This window comes from Schistocerca americana, chromosome 4, assembly GCF_021461395.2.
Source record: "Schistocerca americana isolate TAMUIC-IGC-003095 chromosome 4, iqSchAmer2.1, whole genome shotgun sequence".
Taxonomy (NCBI): domain Eukaryota; kingdom Metazoa; phylum Arthropoda; class Insecta; order Orthoptera; family Acrididae; genus Schistocerca; species Schistocerca americana.
In genome coordinates, this window is record NC_060122.1 from 355,662,467 (window position 1) to 355,685,160 (window position 22,694).

Here is a 22,694-nt window from a genome sequence, read left to right on the forward strand (position 1 = left end):
TCCCCTTTAGTACAACGTATAGAGCGTTCATACAACCATGTGAAACTGTCAGAAAAGTCTTTCCTTTGGGATGTTGTTCAACTCGTGCGCCACATTCGCATCTCCTTTGGCCCTGGTGAACCTTCAGAGACCCATTCCGCACTTTATCATGTTGTGGTAGATTCGTATTGATAACATCGAGTCTTGTCACACGTGAATTTTGTTTGCAAAAAGTAACAGCTCACGTTCTGCATTTCAATCAAGCCACGGTTAACATCTACGCGTCGTTGTTTTTATTCGGGAGTCAATGTGTGAGTGACAAACTTTACGCACACTTTTCTCCTCTTCACAATATTCTGAATAATATCTCGAACACCTGATTTAGAGAAGCAGCTCCATTGTGATTTGTGACAAAGTCATTGACATAGTGCGATCATAGTTCCGTCACTTAACACTCCCTGCTCACAGTTGTTAGCTAAAGCTGCCGCCGTAGTTAGCTGCTCTGACGTCGGTTGTACTCCAGGAATGAAGTGAATCTCGGAACCTCAGACGTGCGATGTACACGCTAAGAAGAAGGAAAAAAAAGTATTAAGCACCACGAAGAGTTACGCAATTTGGCCACAAATTGATATTCGTACAGGTATCTAAGTATCGATGGAAATGCAAAACTGTAAACCGGATGATGAATAAGTGTGTGACGCTGCAGGGCTATTTAATCGCTCAACTGACAAGGATAGCAAACAGGGGACACGTCGATGCTACGGCATAAAATCTTTGCCAATTTCATTCCGCGTACTCAGCTGGACGGTAACTAAGCCTCGCAGACATGCGTGTGAACAGTATACGCGGATGCCAGCATTTGAGAGAGATCATGTATTTGGACTCAAAGAAGTTTATTGGAATTATCGGCGAACCGCTCGACATTTGAATAGGATGTTGGCAGGGATGTTGGCAGGGATGGGTAAGACATGGCCGAACAGAGCGTCAAGAAGTAAGCGATCAACCTAAGGAGACTACGGAACGTCAGGACCGAGCAGTCGTCAAAGAGGCACTCAGAGTCCCGGATTCAGTATTTTCATCGATCAGACGTGCACTTGGTGCTTCACTGGGCACAAGGACCATTAATAGGTGGCTCACAGAAAGAGGACTGAGACCTCTGCGCTCCTTGCGCCAACTGCCATTGGCCTCTGTACACCAACAGGCCCATTTGCAATGGTGTCGGGCAAATTATGCCTAGAATCTCCGTTCCTGGAGTGGAATTATCTTCAGTGATGAGTCCCGCTTCGAAACGAGTCCTGATAACCAGCGAAAACGTGTATGGAGACGTCCCAGACAGCGATGGGATTCCGGCCTGACTGTCGCCAGACAACCAGGAGTGATGGTTCGGGGTACCATTCCATTTCATGGCAGGACGCCTTTGGTTGTCAACCACGGTACTCTTATAACACAATGTCACATCGACGACATCGTATGGCCAATTATGTTGTCCTTCATGGCTTACACTTCAGCAAGACACTCCCAGCCCGCACAAGTGTTTGTACTGCTTGTGTTCACGCTTGCCAAATTCATCCTTGATCAACTAGGTCGCCAGATCACTCCCCAGTTAAATAATGTTTCGAGAATTGTGGGCTGGGCCCTCCAACCTGCTCGGAGCTTTGACGATCTAACGCGCCATTTGGACAGAATTTGGCACAATATCAGTCCGGAGTACATCGAACAACTCTAACAATCAACGTCAATCTGAATAGCTATTTAAAGAAGGATCAGTGCGTTGTTGACTTGACTGAATAAATCATCCAGTTCTTCTGAAATTGCAATAATTTCTTTGTCTTTACATGTACATCACATCTACCGAATGTTGTCCCATTCATGTAATTATATAGGCCTGTATACCCCATTTATCTTGACCACCCTAAATAACTGTTTGTCTAGATGGAAATTACAAAATTATTTCAAACAAATGTTCTTCAGCCGTCACGGGGACATCAATCAGCATGATTGCCTACGTTGCAGCTTTGTGTTTTACAAAGATATGAACAGTGGCTCGACTTTTTCAAATGGTACCCTGTATTTTTTATTCGGTAATTCACTTCCTCTCATAAAGACCAATTCAAAAATGTATCACAGCGTACCATTCACTGAAACACAACGTTGATAATTACATAATACAACATTAACTTTGAGCCCAGGATCACAAACTCGTCTCCTTGCTGGAGTTGTCAGAAAACACAAGAAAACGAAGTAAAAACATAACGCAAAATTGACTTTGACACTCCTGTACCATTGCTCAGGACTAGAACATTCAGAGGTGCTCATAGTGGTGACCCTGGACACCGATACACTGGTGCACTCGTTGAATGAAAGAATTATTTACTGCTTCCAGTGTTGCCTGCTGAAGAGAATTACAAGCAAGCACGATACATTCCTGCATGTCCTCTGGAGTTGGAATATCGCGATTGACAACATCTTTAATGCATCCCCAAAGAAAAAAGTCCAGAGGATTTAAATCAGGAGACCTAGCAGGACAAGTAATTGTTCCTCCTCGACAAATCCATCTAGCACGATTCCTTCGGTTCAGAACACGACGTGCACGCAAGGCATTATGTGCTGGACATCCATCGTGTTGATACAACATAAGCATTCTGGTTCTTAGCGGCACTTTATCCAGAAGAGGAGGAAGAATTCGTATGAAGAAGTTGGCATACGCTTAGCTCTTTAGACTACCATGGATGAAATAAGGGCCAATAATTGTAGTAGCAAGCATCCCACACCAGACGTTAATTCTCCATTGATGCTGATGTTCCATCTGCCTAAGCCATCGTGAGTTGTCGCTGGACCAATAATGCATGTTCCTTGTATTTACCTGTCCTTTGTTTGAGAAGGAACATTCATCCGTAAATTAAACATTGGAGAAGAAGTTCGGTTGGCGAAGATTTGCTTCTGTGCCCACTGACAGAACTGTACACGATTCTGGAAATCATACCCATGCATTTCTTGATGTAGGTGGTGACTGTAACGTGTAAGTACACGATGTACACTGGTTCTAGGAACGCCAATCTCGTATTCAAGCTGTCGTGTGCTCACATGTGGATTCATAGCAACGGAAGCGAGAACAGTAACTTAGGCAGCTTCGTCTGTACAAGTGCTACGACGATAGCGTTGTCGTGGGTTGAAACTTTTCGTTTCAAAATGTTCAAATATGTGTGAAATCTTATGGGACTTAACTCCTAAGGTCATCAGTCCCTAAGCTTACACACTACTTGACCTAAATTATCTCAAGGGCAAACACACACACCCATGCCCGAAGGAGGACTCGAACCTCCCCCAGGACCAGCCGCACAGTCCATGACTGCAGCGCCTTAGCTTTTCGTTTCCTGAAGCGTCGCAACAAGACGAGAAAACATCCGTCGGGAAGGTGGGATCTTGTCAGGATATCGCTCTCTGTACAGTTCCGCTGCCTGCGTAGCATTTCTCTTACCTTCAAAAACAACAATAAAAGAAACGTTATGTCAATACAGTTTGTAGGAAGGATATCCTTTACTTATGCCTACTCTACACAACAGTATTTAAAAGGACTAAACTACTGTACTAAATGTACCCGTACATAAGAAAACAGTATTGCAGTTACTGTTCTGCTAACTTACATTCCCCATAGATGAGTAGCATTTCTACCTTCTCTTCGTTGGTGTATATTCTACTCACACAACTCTTCAACTGACGATGGTTGACGGAATGACGGGTATACGTTCTACTTATGTTTACATTTGTCCTCTGTCAGCGTCAGCACGTGGATGTGTTCCATTAACCGAGTACCTGCACTAAGCGGTGGGAGCGTCAACGTCAATGTTGTGTTATGTAATTAATAACGTTGTGTTTCAGTGAATGGTACACTGTGATACATTTTTGAATAGGTCTTTAGGATAGGAAATGAATTACCGAATAAAAAATACAGGATGCCATTTAAAAAGGTCATACCGCTGTTCATATCTTTGTAAAAAAACAAAGCTACAACGAAGGCAATCATGCTGATTGATGTCCCGTGACGGCTAACGAACATTTGCTCGAAAAATTTTGTAATTTGCATCGGGACAAACAGTTATTTAAGGTGGTCAAGATAAATAGGACACCCTGTATAATATATTAAAAAGTACCTGGTCTAAACGTTTATTACACTAACGTGTAAAAATTTGAAGTAAATCGGAAGGTATATTTTGAAGTTTTTACTAACGATCCCTTTATATATATATATATATATATATATATATATATATATATATATATATATATATACATTAAAGAATTAGGTACCGTACGTAAGAAGTGTCCATATTAGAATTCAACGTTGCGTCAAAATTTCAGAGCAGTCGGTGAAAAACGTTCGGAGGTTAACGATTCCGAACAAACCAACATATATATTTTGATAATGTTTCCCGTTTGCTGCATATATACCGCATGGAGTTCCAGTCGGTATCTAAAAGCATATGTGTATACGACTGCAATGTTGTATGAAAATTTCAAAGCAATCCATGAAAAACTTTCGGAGATCTGAGATTTTGAATAAACGAATATCTACGTTTAAATTTATGTATAAACTCTAAATGGTACTAATCGCAAATCTCCGAAAGTTTTTGGTGAAATGCTCTGAAATTTTGACACAACGTTGCATTGGAATACGTGTGTGTTTTTATATACCTATTTTTAATTTTATGTGTAATATATAATTTTTATAAGTGCAATGAAAGGGAAATGTTGTTATAAAAAATTTAAAAGGCTTGAATTGGTCAAGAATTTTCGGATGTATACCATTTTGAACAAATGAACATTTACATTTTTACTTGTATAGACTAAAGCGTGCGAAACTTGTATTTTACGAAGTATAACTCATCATTTCTTTTGCAGGCTGCTGCAGCACGCCACGAGACAGGTGAACTGTGGAGACGCAAATAGCTTCCTCCAATTTCTGGTAATTATCATAAACATCCATATTATTGAACCTAATAAACAAACTTTATTATTTTGCATTGTTTTTCTTCGAACGTTAGAACGATTTTTGCTTTTTAAGCGCTGGACAGTTCTCACAGGATTTACTTTGCATACATTCGTTTGTAATCTACTTGCAATATACCTGGTAGCGAGTTTTGCTTCAAAACCGCTTGCTTAGTTTATATATGCTTATATGTGTACCACAGAAGTAATGCTGGTGGACCAAATTTTAATTTACCTTCTTCTCGTGTACAAAATGTTTTTTAAATCATACCTTTTCTTTTTATATATGAAAACCGTAAAAATCATAGAACTGTCACAAAGTAGAAAACGAAACAGAAATAATGAATTAGCTATTTATAAACAAAAAGTAGAAGATAATTTTGTAAATAATAGTATTTTATCATATACATGTCACACTCCATGACTTTTAACATTTCGTGTTTTTGGTCTTGTTTCGTTTAGTCATTGTCAAGTGGTAATACTATTTACAGAATCCTGAAACTGCTTACATGCTTACAACTATGTTTCTACGCTCGTTGCCGAGTGGCATGTAAACTGTGCTTCGACATCCTGTAAATTGGATTACCGTCAGGAGAGCAACAAAATCGGCTTGAAACGTATAATTGCATCCTAAGCAAAACAAATTTATAAAGTGATCACTTGCGATTCCTTTCAGTTCACAGTGTTAATAATGTCGTTACGTCGAACATTAAGTAGCTTCGCAACCCGCCCTTCCTTCACTTCCCCTCTAAAAAATTACATGAAAGACGTTAATTTAAGCTTTCATACCCTCATGGAAATACACTAAGCAGATTCAGAAGGATGTAGGTTGCAGTAGGTACTGGGAGATGAAGAGGCTTGCACAGGATAGAGTAGCATGGAGAGCTGCATCAAACCAGTCTCAGGACTGAAGACCACAACAACAACAACAACCTTCATGGACTGACTGTCACTGAAGATGGAGCAGCAATATACAACAGAGAAACTGTTACGGATAACGTTGTGAACCACGCTCCTGTCGCCCTTCAGGTAAACCAACACCTAAGAACCTTTGTAACACTCCGCAATGGCTGGCGGTGTGTCATACACAGTATTAGTGGACTTAGCCATATAAAAATAACAATTAACAAGGTTTTTTCAACGTTGGTAAGAAATCTGTCGACAGTGATCCATCCCAGTGATTTTGCATTTGCACTCAAATCACACTCTCAGAGTTAATCTCTTGTTACAAGGACGATTCCAGTAATATGTTTTGTTCTGCAGTTAAGTGTATTTCAGAAAACAGACGGTCCCTTCTGTCCATTGTTGTAACTTGAACGTTGCCCCGAAACGTCTCCAAGTCAACAGCTGTTCTGGAAGGACCCAACGAACTGTTCTCCTTGTGATGAACGAGCTCAGGGCGGGAAGTATGGTTGTTTGAATCTTGTGTAGTAATCAGTAATTATTTAAGCAATAACGGAAGAGTCTAGTAGGCGGTTGTCCGAGGGTAAGGAGCGAACAAGAACTTAGTTCACAGGTAGGACTGGAAATCCTAGCTTAAATTAATTTCAGTTTTATTAATTGCGTCCGTCAACATGATACATTAAACCGTCTATGTCGTTCTTCAGACTGCGACGTGTAAGTTACCCGTGTGTTAATTAGTTGTTGTTCCTATGTTATTAGCTCTATAGTTTAAAATGGGTGCTGCAATTGTTGCGTGGCGCAAAGCTGACGTTGCTAATGCATCAACACGGCATTTGTCTCACACTGGCGTTGTTATATTGTTATGATGAGATGGTTATTATTTGAATTTAAAGGGGAGGAGGTTCACATTTTTGAGTACATTTTTCTACATCTCGACCCATCTACAGGGATCGGGCAGGTCTATGGAAACACCGAGATAAATGCATGCTTGATCATAAATGGAGCCAAGCCCACAAGGTGCGCTGTTGTATATGACCACGAACATACCTGTGTAATGTCCTCAATACCTTGCGAGAATCGTTCTCGGTAATAACAGTGTTCTGTGCAGCTCTGAGTGAGCTATGTCTGAGTTAAATGAATTCCAACGGGGGCAAATTGGTAGTGCCCATATGGTGGGTGCTAGCGCAATCAAGAGCGCCGAAACTTTCTTTGTTTCAAGAGGCACCTTGTGGAAGCTTTATATTGCATACGTCATCCGCTAAGTTAAAACGCGGACAAAAGGGTGTAAAAGTGTGTGTTTGATGAGTGGTCGTGACGGACGGCGATTGAAGAGGATTGTGATGAAAAATAAGCGGAGGAGAGCTACAAAAGTCACTTCAGAACTGAACCCCCTCCCTTTCCACCCCCCCCCCCCCCCCCGAAAAAAAGGCGTGAAAGAAGGTCGATAAGCAGGTAACTCCTGGGTAAGGTGGAGTTCCAAACCAATCACCACTGATGAAAAAGCCTGCAACAGGAAGACGTTGTGTCGAAGCCACAAAAGCTGGACTATGGACCAATGTGAGAAAGTCATATGGTCGGACAAGTCTTGTTTCACACTGTTTCCAACTTCTAGCCCAGTTTACGTCCAAAGAGTGAGACATGGCAGGGGTTCGGTGCTGATTTGGTCAGCCATATCGTGGTATTCCATGGGTAGCTTTTCTGTCAAGAACTATGTGACCATATTGACGTTGTGTTTCTTCCCCAACAGTGACACTGTGTTGCCAGACGACACGGCTCCTATTCAGACAGCACCTGTCGTCCAGGACTGGTTTTGTAAAAAAACAGGATGAACTGCGCATCTTCGCTGGCCACACATTCAGTAGGGCTCAGTAGGAGCCTTTGTGGTCCACTTTGGGGAGAAGCAAGCTTGATCGCTTCCACCTCCATCTTCGTTACCTGAAGTTTCCATTATTTTGCAGAAATAATGGTGTAAGATTAGTTTGAAAAGCATGCAGGACATGTATTTATGCATCCCGAGAGGGTTACAAGCAGTTTTGAATGCCAATGGTTTTCCTACATCGTGTTAGATATTGTAATGTGTTTTGTTTGTACTGTTTCCCAATTTTTGCCCGCTCTCTGGATATACACACTCTGTAAGCCACCTTACGGTGTGTGGCGGAGTGTAATTCTAATACCACAATCATTTTACCCCGTCCCTGCTCCGCCGCGAATTGTTCCTGCGAACAACGAATGACGACAAACCTACGTATGAGCTCCAATGTCTCAATTTTTTCGTTGTGGTCGTTTCGCGAAACTCACGTGGAAGGAAGTAAGGGACTAACATGTTGCCCAACTCTTCTTCAAACGTACACTCCCGGAATTTCAACACTAATCTTCTCCTTAAAATGCTATGCCCCTCTTGTAACGGGTTTTACTGGAATCAGTTGCGCATCATACAACGCTCTCGTTTTTAATAAATGATCCCGTCACGCAGCGTCCCGATCTTCGTTGAGTCTTCTCCATCTCTTCTGTTAACCCCACTTGGTTAAGAGCCAAACTGACGAACAATACCCGCAAATCAATTGAAAAACTGTTATCTAAGCCACTTCTTTATGCAATGAATGACATTTCCTTAAGATCCTACCGATAAATTGCAGCCTAACATTAGTCCTTTTTTTTTTTTTTTTGTGTGCTCATTTCACTTTTGGTCACTCCTAATGATTATGCCTCGGTATTTTACGATCCTCAGTGTTTCCAGTGATTTCTACCGATAGGTTACTGAAACAGTAATGGATCTCTTTACACCGAGTAGATACGTTACATTTATTCACCAGTCCCTGTACCACCCATATATACTCCCCAGATTTTCTTGCATTTCCCTAGACTTTGGCGTTGCAACCAGGAGTTGGATCTCACCTCTTCAAGCTCCCCCCAGCCATAAAACGCACAAGTTTCGATTTTTCAAAACTTATAATAAATCTTACAACGAGGAACCACTTTTTACAAAATACTATTCTGAAATTCAGTTTTTAAAACATAGTTTCTTACAATCAAAACAATACAACCACAAGATTTAATACAAACAACAGGTGCTACAGTCTGTTCCCGAAGCATTGTCACTTTTCTCCCTAGTTCTGGTCGATACACATCGGCCCAAGTAAGTAGTCTTTGTAACAATGACATTTTTTCAAATGCTACCAGCTATAACGTTCAAATAGTTTCATTGTAGCCCCGCGGTAAACGTGTGTCAGATATTAATTAATAGAGGATCTAACAAACAGTGTTATATGATCAAAACAAAGGCGTTTCTCGTTGCGGCAGAATCCTCCCACAAAATTTTAAACACGAACTTTCTCCCCCGCATGCGAAAATATTTTGTTGACGCCGACCTACATAGGGCGAAACGATGATCATTAACAAAATAAGGGAAATTGGAGCTCGCACAGAAAGATATAGGTGTTCTTTTCTTCCCACTTGCTGTTCGAGGGCGGAATAATACGAATTACTGTGAAGATGGTTCGATGAACCCTCTGACAAGCAGTTAAATGTGATTTGCAGAGCAGACATGTGGATGTAGAAGAAATTCTTGCCCATTGGTGTAACGTACAATTCCGACTTTACGAAGAGTTATGAAAAATGTAACACGATACAATATGAGACTCCGAGTTAGACGTTTAGTAAACGCTTTAAATATAATACGTCTTGCACCCACTGAGTTGTATTACAACTGGACCGATTTAAGTTCGTTTTCGTTACCACAGACACGCATCACATTTGAACACGAATGTCTCTACAATACGCCTCAGCGGCAAATTATAATTTCGTTGCTATTTAATACACATGTATTATTTTAAATCTCCGGTGCCGAGTTTTTCCGCTGAGTTAAAAAAAAAAAAAAAAAAAATCCCTTGGAAGAGACGGAACTTTGTTCCGGAGCGTTCCGGTCGAAATTAAGCCCTAAAATAGCCTCATGGGGCTTCCGACGCTAGTCACTAGATCATTTATACCTATTGTAAACAGTAATTGCCCTCTGAAGCTCCCTTGCTGTATGCCTGAAATTACTTCTACATCTCTCGATTTCACTCTGTGAAAAATAGCGCATTGTGTTTCAGCTCTTAGAAAATCGTGAATCAAGTCTAAAACATGGCCCAGTGCTCGGTAAGCTCTTTTTTTCACTAAACGACAATGCAGCACTTTATAGAATGTTTCTCGGAATCAGTGAACACGGCACCAACGTGGGCGCCTTTGTCTACTGCGTTTTGTACTCTATGGACGAACAGAGAGATATGTATTTCGCAAGATTTTAATACCTATTCCGAATTTTTCTTTTGTTTCCTTTACTGTTTGCTCAGTAGACAGATTGAATAATATCGGGGAGAGGCTACAAGGCCTGTCTCACTCCCTTCCCAACCACTGCACAGGTAGTAGTAAAGTAGAAACAATGCAAAGAATTTCGAACATAAATAACTGCAACATGCGTAACGGTAGTAGACAAAAATGTTATTCGTTTTTTTTTTTTTTTTTCAACTTGGATTTGCACACACATTCCGACAACTGGTAAATGTGCTCAGTATGGGGAGTGACCCCCTCTGGAAGCAGTACAGGCCTGACTTGACATGCGGTGAATGATGTCATCAGTCTCATGTTGACGCAATAATGCCCATTCTTTCTGCAGAGCTTCTGGCAGTCGTGGAGAGTGGTTGTTGGATGCTGACGAGATGCAAACCATCTGTCTAGTGTATTCCAGACATGCTCTTTGGGATTCAAATAGGAGAGCGAGTAGACCACGCCATGATTGAAATATCTTTCGTTTCCAAGAAAACATCAGCCACCCGTGCTCTGTAAAATTAAGCATTACCGTCCATCAATACGAAGTATGGAGCCACAGCACCTTGAAACAACCACAAGTGAGATCCCAAGATCTCGCCAAGGTAGCTGACAGCTACCTCCTCAATATATCGGTCTCTTTCTGCAATGTTTGGCTCCCGAAATCGTGTTCTACGTTCCCTTTAGATACGAGTCCACCGAGAATCACTCTTCAGACTAAATCGGGACTCATCTGTGACAACAAGATTGGTCCACTGTTCGACCGCCCCGCTGGCATGTTGATGACTGGACACTAGACGTTCCCTTCTGTGAAAACGCGTCAGAGGTAGACATCAATAGGTCTCCGACAGTAAAGGCCACTATGCCGAATCTTTCTGCACGCCGTTTGCCTCGAAGCAACACGTCCAGTGGATGCTGCGAGCTCACACGCCAGTTGCCGAGCAGTACTAAGGCAGTACTGTCGTGCCCTTACGGTCAAATGACGTTCCTCTCTTCTGAAGTCACACGTGGTCGGCTCTGCCCTAATCTTCTGGATACAGTTCGGTCTCTATAAATTGTCGCCACATCCAAGAAACAACAGAATGATTCACACTAAGCCATTGGGTCACATCAATTTGCAACTGTCTTGCTCCGCCGTAGAGTGTCTGGTTGGCATTTTCTCTATGCCACACTGCACCGTCTGTGGCTGTATACACAACGATTGTGGAAGTGGGACTACCCGGCAAAACCTACCTCGTTTCATAGGTGCCGTGACGTCATTGTTTGCGTGTTTATCCGTTGACCGGAGTGCCATCTTCGGTGCAGAACAAGATCATACGGACATCTGGTTAACTGTTTGTATAATTACATCGTGAATTAGACACAGGACGGGGAAATGTAGCTGGAACAATCAGTTCAAAGGTCAGTGGATGGCAATGAAACGATACCTTCAGGTTGAACATAGTTTTACTCTACTAATTTGACAGAACATTCAGTTGCAACGTACCCGCCAGAGTAGTCGAGAGCGCTAACGCGCTGCTTCCTGTACTCGGGAGGGCGCGACTGCCCCGGATCGAATCTTCCCGGCGGATTAACGACGAGGGCCGATATGCCAACCAGCCTGGATGTGGTTTTTAGGCGGTTTTCCACATCCCACTAGGTGAATACCGGGCTGGTACCCACGTTCCGCCTCAGTTACATGGTTCGCAGACATCTGAACACATTCGCACTATTCCATGGATTACACTCGATGTAGACAGTTGGGGTACACTAATTCCATCCCGAGGGGGGGGGGGGGGTACGGGGTGGCGGCAGGAAGGGCATCTGGCCACCCCTTAACCATTAACATGCCAAATCTCATTAACGATGGCTGACTCTGCGTAACTGTGGGACAAGACTTAAGCGATAGGTAGAAATCAGCTGCAACGTGTCATGATAATTTAGGGAATTAATTGCTTTTCCTTTAAAAAAATGCAATATTTGTCCTGAAACGCGATCAGCGATCAAACATCACACGTTCACTTTGGTGCTAGCACACACCACTTAGCTTATTATATGCGGCTTGGTTTGTCCACGGAGGCGATGTTGTGTTTGTTCGCGATACCGCACACGTGAGAAGTGAATTCGTCGAAAAATGCCACTCTGTTTAGGAATTCGTTTTCTCATTCAGACGCTCCAGAAAATTCTCAACAAATTGGTTTATACGAGACTTGTCACCTAGTTTCAACGCTTGCGGCGTTTACAATAGGTATGGATACAACGTAAAAGCTTTCTCAAGAATTTTGTGCACGTGATGATCGAGCATGGTAGTGTATTTCTCATCTTTAAAGTTTCCTCTTCGTTACGCTTCAGTTTTAATAAGTTAAATGTAGCAAACATTCTTCTCTAGCACGAAGGCAGTGTCAGTAACCAACAGAATGTGTTTAGTCTGTTTTATTTTTCTGGATAATCTGTTTTATGATTTACTTCCATGACCGGCTTGGAGTGCCAGAGTCTGGTAACAATTACTTTAATAAAAGATGTTACCAAAGAAAAATTGAGTAAACTGTATTAGTTGGAAATTTTGTATCAGTCCGCAAATAATCTTTTCCCTACAAATGACTAGAGCTACGTATTGCAGGAATCCTCTCGTGTCGTCGTATATTTTCCGTTATACTCCCTTACACGTTCACGCATTGTAGCAGCCTAATTAGAGAGTAATGAAAGTGCCTGGACGTTCCTGCTTTTGAATGTCTGCCTTTTGCTTGAGCCAAAAAAGAAAAAAAAGAAAACGTAGCTTTATATTCACTTGTTTTTATCCAAGCACTAAAAGTAATTATACCGTTAATCTCCTTGATATCTACGGGACGAAGGTGTATCTTTTTTTTATCAGATATTCGTTCCAGAAGTCATTACAACTACACACAATTACGTACGTACGTATAATGCCTGATACGGAGCAATAGCGCAAATTTGTGAAATAATTACGGCATAAACCTCAAAGCTGTCGTAGTTAGAAAAATTTTCGATAATATGGTATTAGCAGAGTTATTAATGCGTATGAAACCGATTTTGCAAAAGGTTTAAACCTGCTTAGCCGTGGAACACGTAACGGAAACATGTTTGTAAAAGGAACGGATCACGTTTCATGCAGCTGATGTTTTCTGTTGATTGAAATCTCTCTGCAGTGCCAAACAACAAAGACACACAAGTTTAAAATGCTAATAATGTCTCTGTAATTAAAACAGAGAGCAGAAACAATTTTTACACCTGAGAGGGGCTCGTGGAAACTGAAGCACGTAGTTGGGAGCGACTGTAAAAGTATCAAATATTGCAGAACTGCCACAGTATAGCGTCTGTTGACAATAAAATATGTTTGGTAAACTCAATAAAACCGGTTTGGTGGATTTTGCATGCTTGGCCTGGATTAATACGCATAGAGAAATGGCCCAATATATCCCATTCTATAGTTTGTGCACGATAGTTTTGTTCACCTAATTAACAGCCAGTGTCTCTTTTTTATTGATAAATAAATAATCCCCCGACTATTGAACAAAGCTGATAGGTAAGCTCATTCATTTGTTTCCTTCACTTTTTAGGGTTGTGAAATTTTCTTGCTTGCTCAACACCTGCAAGACTTTATGCGGCCAACGAACTGGTGAGGTTCAAACTTGTGAAGAACTACAGCCATTAACCAGAACGTGCCCCTACATAAAAATTCTGACATATGTCGAAGTACTTGCCGTGCTAAATTCAACGTGAAAAACTATAAAATTATGGCACGACTAGAAGTTTCTTGAAGTATCGAAAGCACCGCGTTTGGTCTAGCGGTTCTAGGCGCGCAGTCCGGAACCGCGCGACTGCTACGGTCGCAGGTTCGAATCCTGCCTCGGGCATGGATGTGTGTGATGTCCTTAGGTTAGTTAGGTTTAAGTAGTTCTAAGTTCTAGGGGACTGATGACCACAGTAGTTAAGTCCCATAGTGCTCAGAGCCATTTGAACCAAGCACCGCGTTCCGAGTTGATTTCAGCTGTTGAACAACAACTCTGTAAGAAATATCAGGAATTTACGAACATCGTGTACTCATCGATTTCAAAATGTCGCAAGTGAGAGCCGCTAGCAACCTTGCGTCGCTATGGTTCTGAAAAACATAGCTAGGCGGTAGTAAGATCGAGGTCGAACTTCCTGTTCATAGAGACAAACCACAAGCTCGCGTTGGACAATTGGGGAGCAAATTGAAAGAATATTTTTCAAAGGGAACTTCCTGGTGTTTGTCGTAATGAGTGTAGGGATTCCAGAATTCATTTTTCACTCTGCAGCCGAGTGTACGCTGACACGAAACTTGCTGGCAGACAAAACTGTACGCCGGACCGACACTCGAACTCGGGACCTTTGCCTTTCTAGGGCAAGTGCTCTACCGACGAAGTAGGAGATGAAGCACTGGCGTTGGTAAGAGTATGAGGACTGGTCTTAAGTCGTGCTTGGGTTGCACAGTCGGTAGAGCCCTTGCTCGAGAAAGGCAATGCTCCGAGTTCGAGTCTCGGTATAGCAGACAGTTTCAATCTGCCAGGAAGTTTCATTGCGAGGGTTCCTACGAAATCTTAGTGTGGAAGGCAAGATGATGATATGAACTCCACTGTTCTGATTGGCTCAAATGGCTCTGAGCACTATGGGACTTGACATCTGAGGTCGTCGGTTCCCTAGAACTTAGAACTACTTCAACCTAACTAACCTAAGGACATCACGCACATCCATGCCCGAGGCAGGATTCGAACCTGCGACCGTAGCGTCGCCCGGTTCCAGACTGAAGCGCCTAGAACCGCTCGGCCACACCGGCCGGCCACTGTTCTGGAGTTAGTAAAGTGCTTTAAGCGCAGTGCCACTTGCCTTTCGTTAATAATTTGTGTAGGGACCGCCTTCTGCCGGCCTGCAAACCGCAGCTAATTCGTCAGGATGCAGGCCAAGGAGATGTGCGGTATTGTTAGACGCAAAAAAATAATATACAAAATTACTCCATTTATTGCTGAAAATACAAATCGTTTCTGCCCTACTGGGGCTGGAAACCGCTACTACTTCTTCAGAATGCAGACCAAGGAGCTGTGTGGTATCATTAGACGCAATAAAATAATACTGAAAATTATTTCATTTATTACTGAAAATACAATTCGTTGCTGATTCTCCTGCCGACTGGCGACTTCGTTATCAGGAGAAGAATCCGCTGAATCCTCCAGGGGTGTCACGGCTGCCGAGGACGCTGTATCAGCTCAGAGTGGAAGTCGGTGCCACCCCGATGCAGCGGTTTTGCCGTCCGTTGATTTGATAGGTACGCACCGTCGGTAGCTCAGCTTGGAAACAGCAGTGATCTTGACGTTTGTGCTTTCATATCACATGCCGTTTCCGGGAATACTCAATCACTCCCAGATCACTGCCCGCATTGTTCTCTCAGTTGGAGCGCGATGTCTGAAGCGCCGGCCGAGGTGGCCGAGCGGTTCTAGGCGCTACAGTCTGGAACCGCGCGACCACTACGGTCGCAGGTTCGAATCCTGCCTCAGGCATGGATGTGTGTGATGTCCTTAGGTTAGTTAGGTTTAAGTAGTTCTAAGTTCTAGGGGACTGATGACCTTAGACGTTGTGCTCAGAGCCATTTTGAAGTCTGAAGCCGAGCTGTTGTGCAGAATGCTGTATCTGGCCCGCCGATACAGTAGACTGTCAGCCTCATGTGATACAAGTTTGCGGCAGCTTCTGCCCTGGAGCGGAGTCTTGCAGGTAGAGACAGCGCTGGTTGCTTTGCTCACGTCAATACTGGATACTGGACTGCGTCAGCTGTGGCTTCAGATTGATGATCGTCTCGCTGGGCAGCGAGTGCAAGACCAACTAGAACTATCTCACACGCAAGACATTACCATACCATAACCAGGGAATCGAATAGGAACGACATGATCGCCATCTATACCACTGATCCAGCGACAAAAACTATTGGAGGTAGAGTACGAGTATTTATGTCGCTGAGAAGGGGCTCTGTTCCGAGACATCATTTGTAATGGACTAATTGATTCTGCTCTTGCCGACTCGTCAGCGGTCTTCAGTTCCGCCTCATGTGCTTAACGGATTTAGACGGTTCGATCTGCACTGTTCTAACCATTTTCAGCAGAATTGCTCGCTCTCTCTCTTAAGAGTGTCTTTGTGGCTGTCTTCCGGACCCGCGAACAGTGTTGAAATGTTCACGCCTCCCGGCTGGCGGCTGGTGACGCTCCCAAGTGACTAACGAAGGCTGTTCAAACTTAGAATAAATGTTACGCTCATATTTCCTTATTAATTTTGTCGGAAGTCACTTGCATCACGCTTTACTGCAACACTGACACGTTTCTTGTCATGTGCCATTTCGGAGCTTTCGCAGTGTTTGCCGTGGCCAGGGTCCTCCGACTCTTCAAGCTGGTCTCACGTGGAGCTATAGAACTTGTGTGACGTCACTTCCTGTCATTTCACGTTGAGGAGCCGCTGCCTCGGGCGAAACACAAAATAAGTTGCATGATATTTCGGCAACGTGTTACGAAACATTGGACCAATAAGAGGCAAGCACACTCTCTGCGTTAGAGGCAGAACTTGCGAAACGCCGTATTCTATTTGATGAAGCCAATATTTGCTGTTTTTTTTTTTTTTTTTTTTTTTTTGTGTGTAACTTATGCTGTTACTAAACATTCTAAACATAAGCACATAGATAATTTCTGTAAAACGCGTCGTTATTGAACGACTTGCCGGTCGGTGTGGCCGAGCGGTTCTAGGCACTTCAGTCTGGAACCGCGCGACCGCTACGGTCGCAGGTTCGAATCCTGCCTCGGGCATGGATGTGTGTGATGTCCTTAGGTTAGTCAGGTTTAAGTAGTTCTAAGTTCTAGGAGACTGATGACCTCGGATGTTAAGTCCCATAGTACTCAGAGCCATTTAAGCCAACAGTACATTGAAGGATTTTCAAAAATGCATCGTTCTTGGTAGATTTGTTATTATTAATAGTCAGTTAAGAACATATTGGTGATTAAAGCCTTCAGACTGTCGTAATCAAAATACTGGGTCATTTGTTTTAGGAGCTCAACGTAGCATAGTTGACAGAGATTGCAAGTTATAAAGCAGAGTCTAGTGGCTTCGCGTTTTGAAGTCCAATTTTCTTTTTTTTTCTATCTGTGAGGCTTCCTTATTAAATTAACAAAAATATTTTCTGTAATATTCGATACTACGTCATAACAAATGCGTTTTTTCTCAGGAGAGCATTTTTTCGATTTTGTGAAGGTTTGTACTTCCTGATGGATATGGAATTTTCCTTCTTTTCTCTTATAACATGTTCATGAACACTGAAGTTTTATTTGTGTATACTACAGACAGAACAACATGAGTAGCATATGGGAAAGGGAGGAACTGTACGTTTTAATAGAGCTAACGCAGGAATTTTACGCGCGTCCGTTTTCGTAAACAAAGTATGTTGTTTGCGAGCCAGATACAACCGACGCTGCCACAGGAGAGCGCTGCAGTCGCAAATCACGTTAACTAGCGCCTCGCACGTAACGCCGGCGCTGCGTCTCGTGAGGTTGAATTTTCCGTCCGCGTTCGCATCGACGTTGGCTGCCTTGTCCCGTGTGAGGATGGCGTCAGCGCCGTTCGGTGCGCGGGACAAATCATGTGACGTATTGCTCCGTAGACTTCCTGGGAAACGTTTCTTGGCGGACCCGGAATTCCTGTGTGGCTACGGATGTACAGGAAGTCTAAGTCACCAGACTCGCTTTGACCCGCGAGATACATGCCATTCAGAGTTCCACTGACGGTAAGCAGCTTTCTTGATCAAAGGTTTCAAATTAGTGTGAGGGAGAGGTGTTAGACGGAATTGTCAATCAGTAATGTTCATCTTAGCTATGCAGTTGACTACTTCGTTACGCAAAATTCCATAATATCCTTTTATCCATAGCGACTGAACATCTACGTCTTTTTTCATTTTTTATTGTTTCCAATATATCCAAAATACGTCGTGTCAAGTTTTGGGTTTTGTGACTTTCCCGTAACGCTTTGGGAGACGGTGAGCATCAATATGAGCTAAAATGTCTATAAGCCACAGGAAATGGACAGACATCTAACGGCCACACAACCAATTGGAAGTCTCCTCGATTTTGGTTCAACTATGTGAAACTAAGTAAACCTCATGTGACGTCTGTTATGCGTGTAAGTCTTGAGACATGGTTGTTAACTTGCGCATTTACGTACGGCATGCGCACGTGTAGACTAAAACAGTCTTGAATAAAATATGAAAACATTGTAAGAATAGACTTGTACATAATGTAACCTCTTTAAAATATTGGTTATCCCCAAAGCTAAGTTTATTCTGTCATTCTACTTTAATTCACAGTTTTTATGCTAATGCTGTATTGTTATAACAGTTGCTGGCTGTATTGTCAATGTCTTTTAAAGACAAAAAAACAAATAACTAAAAATGAGAAGCATCACTGGGGAAGTGGTCTCAAACATTGCAATACGAGTTCCTGTATACGTTCGTAAGAGTAACCATTTCGGACATAATATTACAAACAGTGTGTGTGTTAAGTTATAAAATGTATGCGGCGTCCGCGCGACTTTTCGATCAAACTGCTAGTATTTGCAGACGAGAACGTGTTTTTGCTACACCCACTGGAAACCCACTCGCTTTTTCCTCGCACAGGATCGCCCAACCACGGCCTCGCAATTTTTCGTCGGATGCAATTAACGTCATGAGGGCGTTGCAGGCCTCGCAAAATTTATGTCATCCTATTGGCACTACAAAATAGCGCAGAACGTTGATGGCGCAGATAAGTGGCGGTCTGAAAATGCCGAGAGGTTATTTCTGCAGCATGGTAGGCAGCGAGTACACATTAACTTAGCGATAGGATAGTAATGTGGCAATGTAGAGGTTAATAAGCTTCCTGTACCTGGAAAAGAACGCCGGAAGCCAATTTTCAGGGGTGACGTTTCTTCGGTTCAGGTAAAGGGCTTTATGAAATCGGTCGGTATCTGGGCACCTTGTACATTCGGCGATTGGGAATCTCTAAATATGTCGTATGTTCTGGTTCTCTCTGAGCTCTCGAGAGCCTCTGTGCGACCTAACGTATCAACCTTTAGTGCACAGGATCCAGGAATGCCCTCACGGTCGCTGATGCCGAAACTAATGCGTCGCTCGTATGGGTTCTCGGACGAGTCGGGGTGTCGAGAAATGAGCCTGCTTATGAAGCTATCAAGGCTGCAGCTCTACTTATTTGCTCCTTGGCGCCACAGCCCTTGTAGGGCCTTGGCCTCCTGGACAATCTCCGCCCACTCTTCTCTGCTGGCTGCCTTGGCTCTCCATCTTCTAACCGCCATTCTTCTCAAGTCCTCCTCCACGTTGTGTAACCATCTGGTCCTTGGTCTGCCCCTAATAAGGTGTCCACCCCGTTTTCCTTGAAAACTTTCTTGACCCCCCCCCCCCCCCATTCTTTGTACATTCCCTACCAACGTAGTCTACTGCGCTTTATTTATGTCACTATCTCTCGTCTGTTATACAACTATCTGACCTCCATGTTATTTCTGATTCGCCACAACCCCCTGTCACTCACTAATTGAAGATTTTCCTAAGTATCTTCCTTTTCCATCTCTGCAACTACGTCTCATTATCAGCTTCAGATTCGTACCAACACTTCTTACTCTAACTACTTTAATCAGTGCAAACTAACTCCTGTTACCATCTGTAATCCATGCATGTATTTCTTCTCTTAGATCCTGTCGTAATTGCCAAGTTATGAGACTGTGGTAGTTTTTTAGTAAAGCACGTTTGTAGTTGATCTGGCAAAAAATTGTAATTGATTATCAATAAACGACTGAAACGACCCAACTAACTATATTTCTGTTTAAAATAGATAGGCTGTCTTTAGGGCAAAATGTCCGATGAAATATAATACTGAGTTCAACTTGCCTATTTTTGCAACTGCATCGTTAATCTTATTTAGTCACAGTTTAAAGGTCACACTGTCACTTCACTTATGAAACATGGACACATTTTCACATCACGATCTTCTTGTTTTGTAGTTTTCATACTTCGCAGACTAACTGTTGTGGAACACTGCTACTGACCTGGCAAGTGCAGCAGATTTATCTTGCCGGCATGGTAACTGTAAGCGATTCTTGTTACTCTGTTCACTTGGTGTCCTTTTTCTTATTTGTTTACATCAGTGTTGTCAACATAAGAGCTGTTCCATTCAGTACATGCAGGATACAGTGGGTATAAGTGCAGATATTTCTATTAATGACTCAGGGCAGTATACTGAACAACACTGCATCAGTATTTACGCCATTTGCAGACTAATAATTATAGCCCTTATAAATTGTACGTTTTTAGGTTGGTTAGTACCTCCAGGAACATTTGGCAAGAGCAAACCATTCAAAAAATGGTTCAAATGGCTCTGACCACTGTGGGACTTAGCTTCTGAGGTCATCAGTCCCCTAGAACTTAGAACTAATTAAGCCTAACTAACCTAAGGACATCACACACATCCATGCCCGAGGCAGGATTCGAGCCTGCAACCGTACGGGTCGCGTGGTTCCAGACTGTAGCGCCTAGGACCGCTCGGCCACTCCGGCCGGCTCTTGTATATCAGATTAAATCCAATGAAACCGTCTTAATGTAAAAGGCAAAACGCATCTGGAACATAAGTACATGTAGAATAAAATGTTCTCGTGCTTTCACTCGTAGCAAGTGGTTGAAATGCCACTTAACCACTTGATGCGGCTGGAAACGTGAGGACACTTATTCAATGACACCATCTCGTAACTAGGCTTGCTTACATAAATAAAAATAGATCGCTACATAAACAAGGCGTTCCAGTTCATAAAACGATCATATCACGGTCTCCCACAACAGTCCTGCAAATGGAACAAGGCAGCGGAGAAATGAAAATGGTGTCAAATGGACCCTCCATCACACACTGTAAAGTGATTTGCGGAGAACAGATGTAGGTGCAGGTGAACGAGAATACAAACTCGAACTCTAAGAAATCTCGCTGATATCCATATAATTCCGAGCACTGTAAACTCGCCGACAGACCCGCGATTTCTCTGGGTCAGCGACTTCTTTGTCATCGCCAGGCTGACGTCCGACTCCTATTAGCGACTGCTGCGCCGCAGAGACATAATTTACCTGCGCTCCCCAGATCAAAGTGATCGCATTAGCGCTCATTACTGCAGCAAATTCCCGCGGAGCTCTCTCTTCCGCTGCTGTGCTGGAGAAGAAACGCGGGTATACTGAGCCAGTGTCCGGGCGACTTGTTTTGAGAAGCGCGGCCCCGGCGTTCCGCCAGTGGAAAGGTCGCACACTCGCCAGCAGAAAAGTAAATAAAGCGCGCAAACAAGTGGACCGTGCTTACTGGTGCTCTCGCTGGAGGTCTAATGCGGCTGCTGGGCGGGGTGGCGGTAGGGAAGGGGACGGAGGGGAGCGGTGGGCCAGTCGCTGTCCTGTTATCGTCGTCCCGTCCGCTAGAACCGGCTCCCTAATGACAGGTCAAATTGGCCTTCAATGGGAGCAGCCGGCAGCGTGCGCTGGTCACCGCTGCCTCCCCATCCCCTGCTGCACCGGAACTGCGCCGCTACTAGACAGGCCCGATTCTCCAGCACCCCTCTCCAGCTGGCCTTCTCCTAACCGAACACAAGCTACGGCGGTAGCGGCAGCGTCGCGGGGATAAAGAACCAGCGAGGGGCCGGCGGAGGCGTGCCCTATCTCCCATCTCCGGACCTTTAATTCTATTTCGCCGGTGGAATTTAAATGTTATCTCTTGGGGCCGATAAATTACTGTGCGGGGAATTCCCCGTGGCAAACTCCCTCCCCCATTCCCTTGTGAAGGCTCGCTCCACCTCACCATTTCCCGGCTTCCAGTGCGCACCATGACAGCGTACTGTCGCACAGCATCTTTAGAGAGCAACTCTGGGTTTTCTTTGTTCTTCTTTTCAAAGATTGTACCGCCACTTGCAAGAACAGTTGAACACAGTGCAGCAACGGTGATTTCTCAGGCTTTCTCGGCACGGATTGATTAATGGTCGTCTTCCGGGTATTCAGCTCTGTTGTTGTTGTTTCCATTTAATGCACAGTTTTTCGACGACCGTCTTCTTCAGGTGCTATAAATGGCGGTGCATTCGACGCTCTCCTGTTTATTAAGAACAAGAGAAGCCGCCGGCAAGTGACTCACAACAATTTGCAACACCTCCGTTTTTATCCCGACCTGATCTGATCGAATAGCAGCCCAATATTTATTATTAACATGACCGTGAACCTAATGGGGCTGGTAATCGGAATTGACTGCTACGGAAGTTGTTATTTTCCAGTTCGTCCTGTTCAATACAATAATACTGAATGTACGGTAATAAGGAACACCAAAACAGTTTTACTAATTATGAACTTATATTCTTCTCAAAACACAAAAAGGAGACAGCCACTGCCTTCGTCATACATATCTAATTACGGCTAATCTCAGCACAGGCTTTCTTCATTTTCCATTATCGTCACACGCTAATCCATCACTGCATCC

At 43.4% G+C, this 22,694-nt stretch overlaps 1 protein-coding gene across 3 annotated transcripts in view; it reads left to right on the forward strand.

The window, feature by feature from the left end:
• The window catches only part of LOC124612264 (irregular chiasm C-roughest protein), a 1,966,673-nt gene that overhangs the window by 1,545,147 nt on the left and 398,832 nt on the right, over nucleotides 1-22,694 (forward strand). For all 3 annotated transcript variants that reach the window (XM_047140359.1, XM_047140358.1, XM_047140360.1), the window contains one exon: nucleotides 4,879-4,942. The gene's annotated coding sequence lies outside the window, so the exon portion shown is untranslated. The remainder of the gene's footprint in view (nucleotides 1-4,878; nucleotides 4,943-22,694) is intronic.